General features: G+C 29.9%; 1 non-coding gene across 1 annotated transcript; it reads right to left on the reverse strand.

Moving 5' to 3' along the window:
- Positions 1-1,881: 1,881 nt before the first annotated feature.
- On the reverse strand, positions 1,882-1,956 carry TRNAC-GCA (transfer RNA cysteine (anticodon GCA)). The gene has a single exon. It is a non-coding gene; the product is annotated as a tRNA-Cys (tRNA).
- Between the last annotated feature and the right edge of the window lie 18,690 nt (positions 1,957-20,646).

The raw sequence follows: 20,646 nt of genomic DNA on the forward strand, positions 1-20,646 counted from the left end.
GCACATGGAACAAATATTCCATTAGCTAGAGAACATCCTCTCTATCACTAGCATTTTTCATATGGGTCGTCGTCTCATATTAGGGTTATGTCCCTCCAGTCTTTAAGAGACCTTTTTACTTCTTTAATGGAGGCTCTTCTCCCCCGCAGTTGGAGTATGCTTGCGAAACATTCTTCACGGCACTTAATCTATGTCCACTCTGCCGGTTGGGTGTCTGCCCCACATGTAATTATGGGCATGTACCGGCCACTAACTAAGCCACAGTGAAAATTTTGTGGTTTGTTATTATTATCTCTTGGTTTACGCTCTTACATTGTTATGTCAATTCTTGCATTTTGTGCCTCAGATTAAGTTGTTTCATGTTTGCACCCATGGTGTTTGTTGGACAAGGATTCTCTATCTTTTGGGAGGGAACAATAGAGTGACTTTAGGCGAGGGAAAAAGAAGTGAGAGAAAGTAAATCAAGAGAGATAGGTAGAGGATCTAAATCCGTGTTTGTTTGAAAGTCTCAATATTGTTAAACATTTTGGAATAGTATTTTGTGCGAAGAATTGATGTCTGCCACCAATTGCTGCATCCTACCCATCAAATAAATGGACTATAGACATGCGGTGAGCTTGGCCGAATCCGAGACAACATATAGTTGATTTGTTCCTGCAAATGTCAACAAAAAAAGAAACTATCAATATTAAATCATAGATCCCTTCTCCTTCGTCAATGATCAAATGCGGAAGAAATTAGTTTAGTGGAACAAATTAGTTTATGTGTTAGGTTTTAGATATTGGTTTGATAGCTCCTTTTTTTTATTTCTTACCTCTTAAAGTGTATATGATGTTCAAGATTTGATTTGTTTGGCTATTTATGTTGATCTAAAATGTAGATAGGGAATGATCCAACACATTTATGTCCAACCTATGTGTAAGAAAAATGATGTTAGAATATTAAAAAATTTATGTCACGTATTTTTCTGCGTGTAAAAAGAAAAGAAAACAAGAGATTAACACATAAGGTGTTTCAAAGTGTCAATATTTTTTTTCTAACATGACAAAATGAAATATATTACCACATAAAAACAAGTCTCCTCCCTAACACAAGGTGTGTAAGATTGAGCAAAACAGTGTTACATCATGGAACCGAAAGAAAAAACAGAATATTTCAGTCAAGACCAACACAAGCATAGGGATGTTTCAACCACATTAAATGACCAAAATGAAAATTAATATTTTGAACTTTCAGCCACCAATAGGTAAAAACTTTCACTTTATCCATCAACTTTGGAATAGATTTAGATTTATTGTTAAAGAGTCTGATATTCTTTTCTGTTCACTATATTGAAACACAACAAAGCCATATTAGCTTTAAAAATGAACGTCGTCGTTTTGAACCTTCTGTAGAATAAACAAATTGAGTAAAATGGTCTTCAGATAATATGGTTGACTTGTAATGATTGATATTTGTTTTAGCTAATGAATACATTACTATTTTGGGTGAATGAATAAACTTGTTTTACAGCAAAAAAAACAAGTATTTTTGTCAAAAACAAGTAATTTTTGTCAAAAAAGAGATACAATACATGTAAAAGCAAATCTTTTGTAGGAAGCTATAGCCGAATAATTCGATTGGTTATGTAGCAAGATTTTTGCTTTTTTTTTAGATGCTGTTTTTGTTGTTCCTCACAAATTAGCAGTTTTGATTTATGTTTTTGGTTACATATTTATTTTGAAAACATGTAAATATTTTTTTTCAAATTGTCCTTAAAAAACCATGTAGATCTGAATATTCCATTATTAATTTTTGAATTTTTTAAAAAAATTTCCACGATTTACACGTTATAACTTTTTTTTTTGTCGAAATTGTTATAACAAAAATGAATTTTTTAAAAGGGCCCAACCGGGTTCGAACGAAGGGTGACCTCTTGATCTGCAGTCAAATGCTTTACCACTGAGCTATGGACCCAAATGATATTTAATAGTATCATTAGCGTAATTTAATAAAAGAAACAATAATAAATCATATTTAATGAAAAAATAGTCAAATTATGAGACTTTACTCGAAGATTTTAGAAATGTACATCTGTACTATATATAAAAGAAAAATTGGTTAAATATGTTTTTAGTCTCTATAAAATTACAAGTTTTTAAGTTAGTCTCTACAAATTTTTTATTTACTTTTGGTCTCTATTTGCATTTTATAGGGACTATTTTGGAGGACTAAAAATATCCATTTTTTTGTAAAAAGTTTTCAAAATATGGACTATTTTTACAAACTACAATATTTTGAAGGATTAAAATTACCATTAAAATTTTATAGAGACTAAACTTAAAAATTCATGATTTTGTAGGGACTAAAATCATATTTAACCCCAAGAAAAATACATAAATTTTGGCTGATTTTTTTCCCATTTCAGTTTTACCTTTCATTTAAAATATTTTTCATTATTTATCCTTTTTATAATATCACTTAAATTATTAATTAAAAAATAGTTAAATATCATTAAAATAGGAACAACCTTACTATAATAGGAACAATATTATCTATAACAATAATATGCAGGGGAATGAGAGATTTTGGGTTAGATTTTTCGTTATTCCAATTATATTCATAAACACGTGCTCCTACAATAATGATATATCGATTGTAGGACAAGAGTTTAAACGTCACAAATATCTATACATATAGTTTTAATGAAAATTTAAATCTTATAAAAAAAAATATTGTTCATAATTTACACATGTTAGCGTAATAAAAAGAGTAGACAAATGAACACTAAATGTCCGTGTAACGCTAGTGTGAAATAGTGTACATAAACAGCATCAAAATATATGATTCCTCGAAAAACACCACGGTACATGCATCAATTGGACATGTACCGGTATATTAAGTTTTTAAATCAATTATCAAATGAGATTTTTTTGAAAAAAAAACTACTTCATGTTACTGAATAAATTATAGTAACTTTTTTTTAAGAAGGTAAAATGGAATTATAGTAACTAAAAATTATTTTTTAAAATGTCAATGAAATAAATTTAACTTTTTGTGAAATTTTATTATTCATAATAGTGAATGTTGAATTTTTTTACGATAAAATGTAAAAATTTAGTATATTACTTATAAACATTGACATTATATTTTTCTTATGAAATTATATTTTTAAAAATACAAAAGTCGATAAATAGATATTTGATATATAACAACAATGATCGTTTGTTTAGAAAGCAAATATATAAAAATACTGTAGTTTCTATCTTTCAAAAAAATACTGTAATTTCTAAATGTATAAAAAATACTTCTATTTGTTTATAACTGTTTGGTAAATGTCATTCTCTTGTGAATTTGTGACATTAATTTGTGTCATGACACAAATTTATAGTGTATTTTGAGATGTTACTTCAATCAACATTGTAACTTATAAATATACTTATCATTTTGTCCCTCATTAACTTCATTGGAATATATATATCCTTATTTATTAATTTTGTTAAGTCCGCAGCAACTTAACCTAATATTTTCCCTGTCATTTGCTGTATTAGATTAGCGGTAATTTACCTAACAAATTTCATCTAAAAATATGCATCGCACCAATTTCATTCCTATCCTCTTGCCTTTTATTTTGACAATATTTTGTCCACTTATTTAATACTAAAAAAAATGCATCTCACAAATTTCATGCCTTTTTTGACAATATTTTGTACATTTATTTAATGTACACTTATTTAATACTAAAAAAATGCATCGCACCAATTTCATGCCTTTTTTTAACAATATTTTGTACACTTTATTTTTTGAAGGAATATTTTGTAAACTTTTTTAATACTAAAAAAAATGCATCGCACCAATTTCATTCCTATCATGTTGCCTTTTTTTTTTTTACAATAATGCTCTTTGTTGCTATCATCTGAATCATCACCATCATCCTCTAAAATGACTTGTTTGAAACGATTCAAAAACTAAAAGGAGTTGTTTGGGACTTTTGAAACTTAAAGGACTTGTTTGAGACTTTTGAAACTTAAAGGCTCACTTTGAGAAAAACAAAAAACTTAAAGGACCTTTAGATGCATTTGACCTATTAAATCTTTATATCATTTTATATTTATCAATTAGTTCAACCGTTTATTTTACTAAATTTAAACCTTTAAATTCAATCAAATGTGTTATCATATAACTTTATATAATTTTATACTTGTCAAAAAAAAAACTTTATCCTACAATATTTCTCAAACAGAGTATGTATTCACAGCTGCCACTTTAACATTTATGGTCCTTTTGTTTCGGATTTTTTTTAAACAAAATAATTTTTGTCTTTTTTAAGTGTTTGTTTAGGATTTTAAAAAAAACTATTTTCTCATAAAAATTTATTTTGACTCTAAAATAAAAAGCTATTAGGATTAATTTTCCCAAGATCTTTTTTTTTTTCAAAAACAATAACACATGTACAAGTTAAAACTCGTGTTTTTTTGTTCTCGTGGGTTTAACTCAGTTGATAGGGATATTGTATAATACTCCCTCTGGTCACATTTATAAGCAACTTTTACTTTTTAAGATTCATTAAATAAGTGATGTATCTAAAACATAATATAGTCTAGATACGTCACTTATTTAATGAATCTAAAAAAGCAAAAGTTGCTTATAAATGTGACCGGAGGGAGTATATGCATAGGTCGGGGTTCGAACCTCGGACACCCCACTTATTCACCTTAAAAATGTGAATTTACAACCTCTAGGTTACTTAATAAAAAAAAACTCATTTTTAAAAAAATGATTTTTATAGATAATAAACTATTTTTATTTTTTTTAACCTCTAAAAAACTCTAAATCATTTTAATATAAAATCTTTTTTAGCCTTAAAGTTTAATTTAGTCTTTTGATTCCTAAGCACCTCCTTTACCAATTCAAGCCAAGGAGCAGGGTTTGAGGCATGAAACTCAAACCAATAGACCGACCACTTGGGAGCATGTAAGTTCGATTAAGTCTGTCACCTTGATATAAATTTATCAACAATGATACTCCCTCCGACCCTCCAGTGAAAAATTTGTAACTTTAGCAATTGAACACAAATTAAAAAATGTTGTTAATTTGTAAAGTTATACTCTTCATTAATGGTATATAATATGATAAGAGGTGTAAAAGAAAAGGTAAAATCAATATCTCATTGACATTGTAAAACGATATACAAATTGAAATGATTTTTTTGTTATGATATATATTAAGAGACACGTAAAGTATTTTATTTTATTTTTTTATCGGCCTAATAGCTATCATATACTTAAATAAACACACATAAGAAAGAAAAAAATATGATGAATTGAATTCAAATTTGGGATTCCGTATAAAATATCATCCCCGTAAAACTACTTGACTGTCACAACGAGGTCGATACATCAAAGAGAGAAACTCTTCTATAGATACAACCATAAATGATAAATAGTTGGACACGCTTGAAAAAATTTAAAATTAAAATAATTAGATCACATCAATCAACATCATTTAGTTTTATTTTTTTTTTATTTTTCCATTTGATGTGAATGTGTCACAAAACCAAGACAAGGTGTCACTGATTCCATATGGCTAGCAAATAAAGAGAGACAAAGTCTTGATGACTTTTGTAACAGCCCAACTGCTAAAGGAGAACACAAACATTGTGTATCATCTTTGGAGTCGATGATCGATCATGTCATTTCGCATTTTGGAACGAAAAAGATTAAGGCGATTTCAAGTAACTTTGTCCAAAATCAAGACCAACTAGTGTAATGACCCGTGCCAAGCACGGGAAATAAAAAAACTTTTGTTTTATCAAATGTATAGATTTTATATTATTTTATCTTAATGTTATAAGTGGTTGTAATTTAAATTTGATATGGAAAAAAATCATCTTAATTTTGTTTATTTTGTATACATTTTGGAATATCTAAACACTGCACATAACGATTAAAGTATTTGGAGTTATACTTATACTAATTATTTGTAGTTTAAGATGTTGACCATTCTTAATCTCAGTAAACGTTAGATTTTTTTATATAACAGTTAGTGTCACATGCATACACTTAGTCGGTAAATGCAAACGTTAAATTTTTTACGGGTGTGTATAAACACAGTTTGGGCTACAGAAACGCCGATTGTTATTTGTTTTTAATTTTTACAAAATCAATGGTCTAATGTAAATATTGTATTTTAGGGTAACAACGATGTAAAAAAAAGGTTCCGCGGACTGTTACACCTGAAAAATGCATCAATTAAAATTCAATGGCAGGAGGATCTGCTTATATAGAAATTGCATGCCCTGTAATGACCAGTATGCCTTACAAAGAAATTAAAAAAAAACGACTTCCAAACAATACGCAACTTTAGTTTTCTAAATTATAGCAACAATAATTCTAAAACAAAACCAAGGATCATACTTTTTGAAAAACTTCACGATACACAACATTTGTGGTCTCCTTGCAAACATTATTATCTTCATCTAGGATGAGCATCTTCAAACCTTTTCTAGAAATAACTCGAGAGACATCGACATAAAGTTGTCCATGCGTGAAGACGGGCTTAGGAAGAAAAAACCCCACTCGAGATAAAGATTGACCCTGGCTTTTATTTATTGTCATTGCAAAACAAAGCGTTAATGGATATTGTTTGCGCCTGAATTTGAAGGGTAGTCCTGGATCACTCGGAATAAGATTCATCCTGGGAATGAATACCCTGGTACCTGCCCTTTTTCCTGTAATTACGGTAGCAGCTATCGTGCTCTTCCCTAGATGTGTAACTGTCAGCCTCGTACCATTACACAGTCCATTAGCCTGATCGATGTTTCTCATCAGCATAACTGGACATCCCACCTTTAGTTTCAACCGGTGATTTGGAATTCCAGAGCTGTTAATACCATTAAGAAATTCGGTTGTGAACCACTCGCTTTGGACATCAGAATTTTCACCCGATCGACAAACATAATCAGAGCTTAAATACTCTTTCTCTTCACCTGGAATCAGCGACATCATATATTCGTTAACATGCTGAACTGAATCAAGCGTCGGTGCGAGTATTCCCCTTTCTTGGAAAAATACCTGGTCACCAAGGTTATCATTCAGATCGGGATACACAAAGTCTATAAGTGACATCAATGGATTTGTTGTGTCCGATATCAGCAAATCTTCAGGAATTTCTACCTTCATTTCACCATTCTCATATGAAACATCGTTACCGTCTCCAATTGAGAGTATCCATTTGCCAAAATTAGCAATTTCTTCCTGCTCTGCAGGTATCAAAGATGCACCCAATCTCATATGAACAGTAAGCCTCAACACATTACAATAAGCCCATAACTTTGACGAATTGACTGAGGCATCAACAATATCTGGCCTCGTTCCTCCTCGGACAACAGGCAATATCTACCTAAAATCACCACCCAAAACTATTGTCATTCCACCAAAAGGTTTAAGTGTGTTTAGGGGATCATTCTTGGACATGATATCACGCAATGATCGGTCAACTGCCTCGAAACACCATTGGTGCATCATAGGAATCTCATCCCAAATTATCAACTTTGCAGCACGCACAAGGTCTGCCCTAGGACTATCCTTTTCCATCGTAAGCGATGATGCCTCATTAATCTCAATAGGGACTGTCAGCATCGAGTGCGCGGTTCTTCCACCTGGTAATAGAAGAGCCGTTATACCGCTGGATGCAGCATTCAATAAAATTAACCCCTTCGATCTAACAGCAGCCGACAATGTTTTCCATATAAAGGTTTTTCCAGTACCACCGTAACCATATAAGAAAAAAAAACCACCGTCTCAGAACAAACAGACTCCATGATCTTGTCATGCACGCATCTTTGTTCATCAGTCAGCATAAGTAACATATCAGCGTGTGTCTTTTCCAATTCATCTTTGTTGTAACTTAGCTCATCAACGATAAGCTTGTTTGTGAAAGTTGGAATGTCTGCTGCGTTTGGCCTGGGCATAGATTTGAACTCAGTAAGCGACTGTCTATTTTCCTGAAGCAGCATTTCAATTTGAATCAAACACAGGTTCTTCAAGTCATCGTCACCGATATGCAGATCTTCATATTAAATGTAAAGTCACGAAATTAATATTAACACCCTTGCATGCATATGTGTGCATGTTGAAGAGAAAGAAAAAATATTAGCTTTATATGAGAATCTTTTATATTTAAACATATCAGCTTAAAAAATATGGAAAATGTTGAATGGTATCGTAGAGTTAGTAACTCTTAGTTTGTTCTTTATTATATCCTAAAAAAGTATCTCTTAACTACTTAAACTACTCTAATCAGCCTTTACTATATCCTAAAAAACATACCCCTCAAAAACAACCTTGTCATCAAGGTTGGAATGTGCTAAATTTCTTAATGTTAATAGTCTTCAAATGTAACACCCTTTTCCCTATTTTTTTATTAGTGAAGTACTGTTTTTCTTCACATCTTCAACAATAACATGAGTAGTTTCTCTCCACTTCCTTTGCATAAGCTTTTCATTTTGAGTAAAAGAGAGATAATTGATCTCAGAACCATTTGAATTAAATTATTTGTCTAAGAAACTTTTATAAAAATAATTGCCTCGTCCATGTCATTTGCACCCTGATACTAAACTCGTTGTCACAGAATTCCAAGTAATTTTGACTTGTGTTGCTTCAAAAACAACAACAAAGGAGTACGCAAAGAGAAGTGCAGTGGAGACAACACTAACAAAGCGTATCTCAGTGGAGACATGTTTTTACTTTGAAGTTTTATGTTACCTCTTAATGCATTTTAAGTGCAGCTTTTCCTTTTAAAGTTTCATAATGACACGCCATTTGTTCTAATTCTCATCAATGACAATTACAACATGTTCTAGCCTTAAAAAAAAATATCATTAGTTCTTGAAACATGCCTATTTTCATTTCTGTCTTTGTCATAAAAACTAAAAATGATAGTAAGAGAATATATGCAATGCAACGGAAATTAACGTACTTATTTTATTTACTCGAACAATTTACGTATTTATTTAAGTTTAACTATATATATATATATATATATATATATATTTTAAATTGAATATCAATCTACACAAAGTTAGTGAATATTTAAGTTATTTGATATATAAATCAGTATAAATTTAAAGTAACTTTAGTATAAATTGTAAAGTTTTTTTTACAAAAAAATAGAACTCGTAATTTTGTGTAATTTTTGTAAAAAATATTATATAGTTTTATTAAGATATTTGCTTTTACAAATATAAAGTATATGTAGTTTACAACTATATTTTATTTTAAATTAGTATCTTTATCCTAACTAATAAATTGTTTCAAGGGGTTGAATAGTTCAAATGGTTTGAGTTAAGGAATAAGAAGTTTGAGATATTGTGGTCAAACTGAAACGAAAGAGTAAAGATTAATCTAACAACAAATTACTAACATTTGTCGATCATTAAAATAAAGGACAATTGTTTCAATCTCTCCAACATAATGATATTTGCACCAAGAATATTTTACATTGACATTTCAAACAAAAAAAAAAATTTACATTTACTATTGTCAAATTCACTTTTTAAAAATGGTTTTTTGATAAGATCCATGGTAGCTCATGTTCCTATTATGATTGGCTTGTGAAACTTAGACATGGCAATAAAACCTGTTCACACGGATACCCGTCTGAACTCATCTCGATTTGACGGGTTTTCTCCTTTAACTGGCTTTGGATTTTCCACAATTTCAAAATACGGATATGGTGCGGATAATAGAGATATAGATACTCACTACGAACCCGTATCAAATGTAGAAATATATTGATATGTAACATGCAAGTCTCTAAATATTATCCCTACTTTTGAGATATTTTTGAACTTTTAATCACTGTAATCATTACCATAGTTTAAAATTGACTGATTACCTTATGGAGAGGTCTGTTTGATATCAAATGTGGTATTGGGTGTTTTCCCATTTCAACACTTCTTTTAACTTGTGTTCTTGAATCTGATGAGAATAGTTATAGTTTCTATCCTCCTCTCTAATGCCTATCATGTTCAAGTATGATAATATATATCTCATAACATTCATTAAATAAGTTTTGAAAATACTACTTCCATTTACCCTTTATATCTCTTTCCTGAACAATAAAATTACTCTTTTCCATTATAATAAACTTCACTTGATCCATATATCTTTTCCTACTTTTTTGTCCCGTAGTAATAATATATAAACTTTTCTCCCTCATTGGCATGTAAGAATTGGTATAACTCATCAAAAGCTTGTGATCTTGCTGCGTTCAATGCCTCCCTTTCTTAGCTCTCTTATAATTTTCCTAAATATGTACTTTTGAACCTATGCCACACTTTAAAACATTCTCTTTTGATTTTCACTTTAATCTGAACATTTTGGTTCCACCAAGATTCTTTACTCCTAGCTAGGTTCAAAATCTATTAATTCTCCTAGTGTCTCTTTTGCTGCTTTGCTAATCACATATATCATCTTGTTCCACATATTATTTTCGCTTCTATGTAATTTTGCACAACCTTCCTTTAAAATCTTTTGTAGGAAAACATTATGTTTTTCATCCTTTAAATGCCACGACTTGATCCTTGTATCTCAATCATGACATCTCATCTTCGCTCTTCTCTTAACCCTTACATCCATAACCAATATTATATGTTGGATAATCAAACTCTCTCTAGGTAAAACTGTAAGTCTAAACAAATATTTATGTCAGAATTCCCAATAAGAAATAAATCTATCTGAGAACATGATATCTCACTCTTGTATGTAATGATATTCCCTTTTCTTTTCATAAAGTAAGATTAAAAGACAACACAAAATCTAGGATGGATTTACCGAATGCATTTTTCTCCCCAAGGCTATACCCTCATTCACGCCTTCAAAATTATCAAACACTCCTTACATGCTCATTTAGATCCCTTCCTAGAAAGATATTCTTATTGTGGTATATCTTGAATTAAGCCTTTCAAATCCTTCCAAAATTTTACTTTAGGATATTCTTCCAAACATACCTAAGGTGAGTAAACACTAATAACATTAAAGATGTCTTATTTCCTTTCAAAAAAATAAATTAAAGATGTCTTGTTAAACTACAAATTTGTGGGCTACAATCCAATCTCCTATCCTCTTTACATTCACAATATCTTTTTTTCATTCTTATCCTCAATAATGTCTACACCATTTCTCGATCTAACTATTCCAGTTTAACAATGCTTAAATACTGAACTATCTAATTCTTTCACCTTTTCACCCACCCACTTAGTTTCTTGTTGGCACATAAAATTAATCTTCCTCCTAGTCATAACGTCAATGATTTCCATATATGTTCAAGTAAGGGTGCCTTTATTCCATGTTCAAAAACAGATCATACTCTCATGAACTAACTTCTTTACCCACACTTGTTCACAAAGGTGTGGGACCCTTCCTTATTTTTTACTTCATTCAGGCATCGATGTATCCACCTTTGCTCATTTAACATTGTACTTGAGCTATACAACACGTTTCTTCTAGGCACTGACCTAATGTTCACACTATTATATACTTGGTCCATGCCATAAAGATTCAAAGTGTTTCAATTAAATTCAAGTGTTCAAATTTTAAACAGTAGAATCTAGTCCAAGTCTTGAAATTTTTATAACATTTAATTAAAGAGTTTTTATATCATGTATAAATTTGCACATGTTAAGAAGTTTAAAGTAGTATGGTTGATTTGGAACTTGTGTATTTTCTATTGCATCAAGTAATAGATTACAATGAAAACCGACCCATCATGTGAACACATGTAGGCGTGGATACAAAAGCATGTTTGCTTATTTTGAAATAGATCTCGTCATTGATAATTAATTTTTTTCATACCCATAACGATCATAAAATTATATTTGCTTAAATTTAATTTTTTTTGAATGATTTTTTTTAATTAGACGACGAATGAATTGAATGATTCTATTTCCTATGTTAGTGGTCATTTACATTGATATATCTTATTTCCCTCATCAATGGAACTCTATTCAGTTAATTAAAAAACAATGACATATTGAAAGTGCCCATCCCACTTTTACTAAAAAAAAAAAAAAACAGGAGAAAAACAGGTATATTTTTATTTTATTTTTTAGGAAAAAGAATTGTTTGCTTGGTATAATATGAGTTAGAGTGGCCATTGTACTCTCTTTTATTATGTATTATTTTTCATATTAAAACTCAAAACCTTTTTATATCAAAAAAAAAAACTCAAAACCTTTAAATATCCAATTTTATTCATTTTTCTTCTGATAAAATATATTTTTTAATTTCGATTTAATGCACATTAGGATAATAGAAATAATTTCCTTTTAATGATTTCTATAATAAAAAAATTCATAATAAAAACACTAAAAATGGAAATTCTTGTAAATAAAAAACTATAATAATCATTTATAAGTATAATAGAAATTTCAACAACTAATTAATTAGCTTATCATTAACTTTCATTTTAAATTTAAGGGTGGCCATTGTTTTTCTGTTAAACTTTAAATTAGCAACCACATAATATCAAATAAGTTATTTTTTCCAATTTTTTTATCAGTATGAAGTTCATAATTTGATTGATTCTCTTGATTACCAAGAACTTGCTTGGTTTGATTTATTTTTTTATTTAAAATATGGTTTAATGATCTATTGTTTACCAAGAATAGCAGAAACATGTATTGAAGATTCAGATGAGGGTCAAGAATAAACACAACTAAGAGAATGAGACATACCTATTTATTATTGCTTGATTTAAAATATTCCTTGAATTTGTTTTTTGTGATTGACTTGATTAAAGCATTTCAAATTTCTACAATTGTTTACCTTTAATGCAATTAATTCATGGGTTTTATTTTTTAAAAAATAAAAGAGGATTTTTTTTTTATGATGGTTTAAAAGTCATTTAAAGGTGATTGACTATGGAAAACGGAAAAATTGTTTTATATTCTCAAATAATTTAAAGAACTCAGTGAATTTCTTTTTTAAGATAGCTCTGATTGTAGCATGTCAAAGTTTCAACAAATCATTTATAATTAATACAATTAAAGTATGTGTTTAATTTTTGAAAGAACAAAAAAGGATTTTTTTTTATGCTTATTTAAAGGTTATTTAGAGGTACTTACTAACAATTTTTTATATTGTATTCACGCGGAAGTCAAGATCCCTTGCTATAAGCATACACAACAACTAATAACAATCACTTGAACTATTTTATTTCTCCCAAGTCTTTGGAATCAAATGTCGTGAAAAAAACAAAAAAAAAAAAAAGATAGCCTATTTAGAAAGTTTGTACTTTCATTCAAAATATTACAATGTTTATTTCAAATATTACAATGCGATCACTTAATTAGAAAGTTTATACCAAATTAATTACATTCAAAATATTGTTGATCCTTAGAGATATCTGTCTTAATTAAAAAATAATAATGTCTCAAATTTTCATAATTTATAAACATAAAATATAAACTCCTTAATTATTTGGTCAAAGGTTTATTTCATGGCACTACAAAATAAAAAAGGTTTATTTCATGATAGTCTTAAATTTTTCTCGAAAAAAGAGTTTTCTCTCTACTCTTTTGTGAAAATGACTAAATGAGCTGTAACTATATAAATCAATTAATATTTTTTTATTTTTTTATTAATTACCATTTACATTACAACATATATGGTGTTGTGATGGATAAATTAAATATGTCAATTAAGATTATTACTTCCCTCAACAAAAAAAAAATATTGCTATTGATTATGGTCCAGTAAACAAATGGTCATAACTTTCTTTGTCAACTACATAATGAAAAATAATTTTTTAAAGAAATTATTGAAATAAAATCATAACAAATAAATACTAAAATTTGTAAGCAATAAACGAATATACAATTTACCAAAGAAAAGAGGACATGAGATTGCTGGTTTGGAATTGAAACTTGGGTGTTGCCATTTGATAGTGTGTGTGCATGATGTTTATTTTTATTTTGACTAAACCGACTTTAAAAAATGGAGAAAATGATAAACTCCATTATAAACTAATTGTAGTAAAAATCATTAAAATGATAATTAATTTATTAACTAATTTCATCAATATAATACTCATTTGTTCCATTTTCAGTTCGATTACATATAAATTATAACAAAAAATTATACAATTCTTCTTTGTATATGAGACATATTTTCTATGAACGACTATTTTTTTTTTTGGAATCTCAAAGTTTGTCATAATGTCATCTAATTTTTCCTCTAGGCCCTCGCGTGAAGAATATGTTGTCTTGAACTCAACCACCATATAATCGGTTTCATCTATAAAATAATATCTCAATATTCTTATTTTTTTGTACTTGTTCGTGATTTCTTGATTCAAATCACCTGTATGCATCAGAACCACAAAAGTAAAAAAAAATAATATATAGTATTCATTTATGAACCATCCATAAATTTAAACAGAATAATAAAGAAAACAAAAAAGCATAAACAATGTCATAAAAACATAAGGAAGAATAAAATAAGTCACTGGAAAAAAATTAAAGGAGAGATGAAGATTTTTTTTATAGGAGAGACGAAGAAACTATTATTATGTTGTGAACGTTTGATTCATCAAAATCGCAGCATGAAGGAAATATTACTCTTGAAACATTGACATCAATGAAAAAAATATGAAGAAAAAAGAATAAAAAAACTAAACAATCTTTGTGTGAACATTTGAATTATCAAAATCACAACATAAAAGAAATATAAATCTTGTAGCATTGATATCACAACATAAAAGAAATATAAATCTTGTAGCATTGATATCAAAGTAAAAAAAAATGAAGAACAAAGAATAATAAACTAAACAAAATAGAAAGAAAAAGAAAGAGTGATATAGGAAAAAAAACGGGGGATAAGAGTTGTGAATTGTGATGTGAAATTATGCTAATCCAAATTTCTAATTTATAGACTTGTTTCACACCGTAATTTGGTATAATAACATTATTTTTTTAACATTCTTAAAAAACAATTGTTCTATATAGGGTATTCATTTACAAAATTATTTGGTCATGAATCAATTTTAATGTCCATAAATTATTTTAATAGCCATTAAAAGCGTATCATAAAAAAGTGTCCTATTCTAAGTTTTTTTTTTTATGAAATCTCCTATGCTAAGTTTGAAGTGATTTTGACATATATATTTAACATAATCATTTAAAAATATCGTAAAAATAGAGGCCATTTTTTTCTTCTTCTGACTATGTGTTTTTTTTTTATTATAATATATGTAATGATCCAAGCATAATGATATATATTTTTGGCACAGGGATAAATATCAGCGTGCTAAATAGGAATATGAATTTTACGTGATTCAATTTGTTTAATGGTTTTTGCGATTTTAGAGGAAAGGTCTTGAAATATTATTTTTTTTAGCTATTAAGCAATTCCGATTTTTTTTTTTTTGGTTTAAGGCTATTTTTTTTAGGTAAGGTTTAGTGTTTATTTTAGCAAGTCCATTAAATAAAATCAACTGAAATCATGTTTTCATATTTGTTGCCAATCACCCATTTATAATTTTAATTCCAATTAAATACCTCAAATTCCAAAAAAAATTCCGTCCTAAAAATAAAGTATCCAATTTTTTTTGGTATATCACTATATCGTGCCACTTTTATAATTGTGTTTTTAGATTGACAATAAAATATGGAGGAAGAAATTAGTGTAATGGGGTGTCAGTTTATGTAAAGCTAATTTATACCGATCATATATGCTCATTAAACTCTTTTTTCATATCATAATGCCAATTAAATACCTCAAATTCCAAAAAAAAATTTGTCCTAAAATAAAGTATCCGATTTTTTTTTCTCTCCTAAAATAAATATTCAACGAAATTTATTAAAAAAAAAAATAAGGCGGATCACGGTCACTATACTTGGCACAGGGATAAAACAATTTTCATATTTTTGGCACAAGGATAAATATCAGCGTGGGTTAACCTTTTATATTCAACGATATTTTTTATTTAATCTGCATGTATTTCATTCCTTAATACCAACTATAAAATATATGATAACTAAACACTACATTGCACGATTAGACAAATAATATAGTAACATTTCCATAAAAAAAATAACATATAATAACACTAATTAAGTGGTCTTCCAAAAAAAACATTGAATTATAACATTTCCATAAATAAAAATTAGAATAGAAGAAGATTAGAGCGCCACATGTCGTTGGTTGAATGAAACTCTAAAACCTTTAAAAATGGTGACACTTGTCAAGAAAAGAAGAGAAGAGGCCTTGGAATAGGTGGTAAATTTATATTATATAGATATGTGGTTGAAGAAGTGAAAAGAGTTGGAGACAATGCAGTGATGTGTCATAGACTGAATTTCGAAAAAGTTGTATTCAACTGCCACCAAGTGCAAGCAACAACCGCTTACATGGTCTCATTGGCAGCCTCTGATGGAACTAAAGTTAATGCATTAACAGTTTGCCACCATGATACAAGAGGTATGAATCCTGAGCTTCTCTATGAAGCTCTCAAGGTCGATCCTGGAACCGTTCCTGTTTGCCATTTCATCGGCAATAAGGCTGCTGCTTGGGTACCTAATCGATTTGATGATCATCCTTGTGTCATGTAAATGCTAACTAGCTTTGCACATCATATCTCATTCAATAACTTCATGCTAAAACCATGTTCGAAATATGAGGATTTTCCAACTTCATGGAACCCTCATGTTTAAACTGGTCTTACATTTTAAGTTGTCTATGTTTTGTATTGAGAAATGTGATGTGCAAATATCTTTGTATCTCAAATAAAACTAGTTAGTTCCAATCATGTTGTGTATGTTTGCATGTGCTGGTAGCCTGGTATCTTATGGCTAGAACCGGATATCATGTAGCTAGTGCACTGATGTATGTTTGAATGAGAAGGAAAAAAATTGTGTTGGATATCTCTTGTTTATATATGGACTTCATCATATGACTTAGTTGTGGTTGAAAATATATTAGTCATAGTTAGGTTTGAAATTAGGCTGAGTTATATTTCTTATCATACCTTATTTTTAAAGTAACTGAAATAAAATTACTAAAAACCCTCACAGCATAGAACATCAACTTAATAAATTCTTTTCCACTTTGTTAACCAAATAAATTCTGGAAAACTAGTGGTCACACAACTTAAAAAATATGGTCACACATACCATATTTAATTAACTGAAATTTTTCACAGTGGTACAAAAGGTGTACACATTAAGATGTCTATCTATCATTCATTAAATAAAGTATGAGTTTCACATGCTAGTGTACCTAGTATGTATAGGACTATGATCATCGTGAAAAAATATACCACGAACTTCGGAGATTGTAACTATGGTGCATGGATGCCAAATACACACAAGTTTATTTTTTCTTTTCAAATGACCAGCACAGAAGGTTAGATAACTCTTGGAGACAACACCAGTACCTACCACACAAGCTTTGCAGTGCAGATTTAACTACTTTTGGGGAGTGGATCCTCTCCGGTGGAGATCCCTCCTGTTTTCTGAAGTGTCCCACTATCCACCTTTAATCACACTCTCTCTCCTTTTTTGATATTACAAACACATTATCTCACTTATTTAATGAAGGGTCTGGATTACACATGAGAGAAAACCACAGGAGACAATCTCATCCCCTACTTTTGTGCATTTATTTAAAATGGACATTAACACTCACCCCCACTATGTTTTCTATGCTCATCACTATAACCAGCCAATGGAGTTTTCTACACTAGCCTGACCACTTATATTTTTGGGTGCTTAAAAATAATGATGATTATCTCTCTTTATTTTTTGTGGGCATATGACATTAAATTTTAATAAAATAACAGTGATGCTATTGCCAGTGACAAAAAACTCACGAGGGTATTGCGAACTGTTGAAATCATGATTTAGAGTTACTACTCCCCTCGCAAGGCACTGCACCCACTGTTACGAGTTACTACTCCCCTCGCAAGGCACTGCACCCACTGTTACGAGTTACTACTCCCCTCGCAAGGCACTGCACCCACCGCACTGCACTGTTACTCACAAGCTTAATCACTAGCCCCCTCACCATACTAGTGTTTTTGCCTCCCGTGGGAATCGAACCTAGTACCTGGAGATAAGTACTACTTCAATGCATTCCTACTACCAATTGAGCTAGTAGCTCAATTGGTAGTGGGAATGCATTGAAGTAGTACTTATCCCCAGGTACTAGGTTCGATTCCCACGGGAGGCAAAAACACTAGTATGGTAGTGCGGTGGGTGCAGTGCCTTGCGAGGGGCCCACCGGGCTGTTACAATAATAGTAAAAAAAAAATTAAGGTGCCCTGGGTTGGAGAAATTGAGTATTTATTACGTATTTTGAGTTAAAAAAAAATTATACCATATTAAATGAATGATGTGTGTAAGAGGGACTCATTTAAGCATTCAAGTAAGATAGCTCCAATGTATATGATCTAAAGTAATTTTAATAATTAATACATGGCAAAATATGTGGCTTATTCTTATCATGGAACAAGAAAAATTACGATAAACATTTTCTTACATGAGATATAAGTGGATGTTAATTTTTGCGGCATGAACTTGGGAGGGAATTGGTACATCACCACCACCATTGGCATAACATTACTGACAATCTATTTGGCCAAACACTCTTTTGCCCAAGGCTTTCTCATATGATAATATGAAATATATTTCTACTCTTTTATGACGATTAATTTTTAACCATTTTACCTTTGAATTTTTTTTTTTTTTTACTTTTTTAAATACTACTATAGTATTAGATATTATATTAATTACAATGTCAGATATCAAATATGAAGTGGTGCCTCATGGTAAGATTATACGTAGTATATATCATAACTTATGAATCATTTTGCTCTTTAATGTGGTAGATGGCAAAACTAATAACATTAACATCGATCAGAACTCAAGAAATAAACCAATTAATAATCTACACTCTTTTTTGAACATGTCATCTACCCTGGAAAAAAATGATCTTGGCTAACACTCGTTCTATCAAAAACACAAACATTGTGTATCATCCTTGGAATCAGTAATTCATCATGTCATTTCATATTTTGGAACCACATAGATTAAGGTAATTTTAAGTACTTTTGTCTTACTTAAATCAAGACCAATATGTGGCGGAGGAAGTGAAATGAGTTAGACAATGTTGTGATGTGTCGTAGATTAAATTTGGGAAATGTTGTTTCAATTTCCACCAAGTGCATGCAACAACCATTTACATGGTATCATTGGTGGCCCCAATGGATCGAAAACTGAGACGTTAATAGTTTGTCACCATGATACAAGTATGAATCATGAGTTGCTTTATGAAATTCAAAGTCAATCATGAACCATTCTTGAATGCCTTTTTATTGGAGTGGTGGTGATCCTCTTTATTTTTCCTCTTCATTACTACAATTTTGAAGTGTTTTGAAATATATATTAAATAATTTAACCCACCAAGCATCACATTATTGTATTTATATTCTCAAAACTTTAGCGATGGGAAAGATGGAGGGTTAAAAATGAAGAGGATATTGACTGCTTGAATACTCAATCATCCCGTTGACCGGTTTTGCACACAATATCTCTTCTTCCAATAATTTCATGCTAAAATCAGAAAATTACTCTTTAGGCTTCCATTTTTTCTCGGCCATCCCTAAAAGATCAAAATATTTCCTACACCAGTTAATAGCCGTTCGAGAGACTTTTTAAATCAGTTAAGCCGATTTAAAAAGTAATTGAACCGAACTAAAAAGTATCGAATGACATTTAACTACCGCTGGAGAGATGAACGTTAGTTACGTGCCGCTCGGCCAACGGCACTTGCAAAAAAGAGAAGTTTTTGAAGCGTAGAGAGTAGTGTTCCTAAAATCATGCTTGACATTTGTGGATTTTCACCTTCACGGAACCCTCAAGTTGAACTTGGACTTGTATTGAAAAGTATATGTTTAGAGAATTGTTATGTGCAAGTTTCAAATTTCATGTATTCTACTAAATAAAACTAGTTGGAATATGGTGTACCTTTGTATGTGCTGGTAGCTTATTCTATGGCCAATACATTAATGTATGCTTTAAAATGATGATGAGAAAAAATATTGTGTTTGGTCTTGTTGAATGTTGATGTATGTGCTTTTAAAATGACTGTGTTTGGTCTTGTTAGGATATAAATTACAACTGGCTAAACAATTATAGATAGGTTGTTTGTTTTTTTCAACTCAAAAGAATAAATGGTAGCTCATCATGAGTTGTTTTAAAAATAAATCAAAATAAAATTAGCAAAAGCTTACACAAAATATAATATTAACTTAGTTTTTTTTTTTTTTGAAAGGAATATTAACTTAGTTTTATATAAGGTACTTGTGATAAAATGAAGGGTAAATTAGAAAACTAATTTTACAGATAGCTTTACGAGTTGGTTCTCTATATATCTTCACAACTCCTATAAATAACCACTTTAATATTTGGTGCAAAACATTTAAGAGATTCTTTGTAGGAAGATGTTAAGTTTAAAATCAGTGAAATGTTGGGTCGTTGGAATAACAACGTAAAATCCTACAATGAAGTGAAAGAAATTTCGACTACTCGTGTGGGAAGCATATAAATATTGAGATAACTACACTACTCATACTTCCTAGATTTCTAACTGTACAATTCATGCAAGA

Source organism: Medicago sativa, chromosome 5, assembly GCF_051527215.1.
Source record: "Medicago sativa cultivar Bolivia chromosome 5, Bolivia_mono, whole genome shotgun sequence".
NCBI classification, from domain to species: Eukaryota; Viridiplantae; Streptophyta; class Magnoliopsida; order Fabales; family Fabaceae; genus Medicago; species Medicago sativa.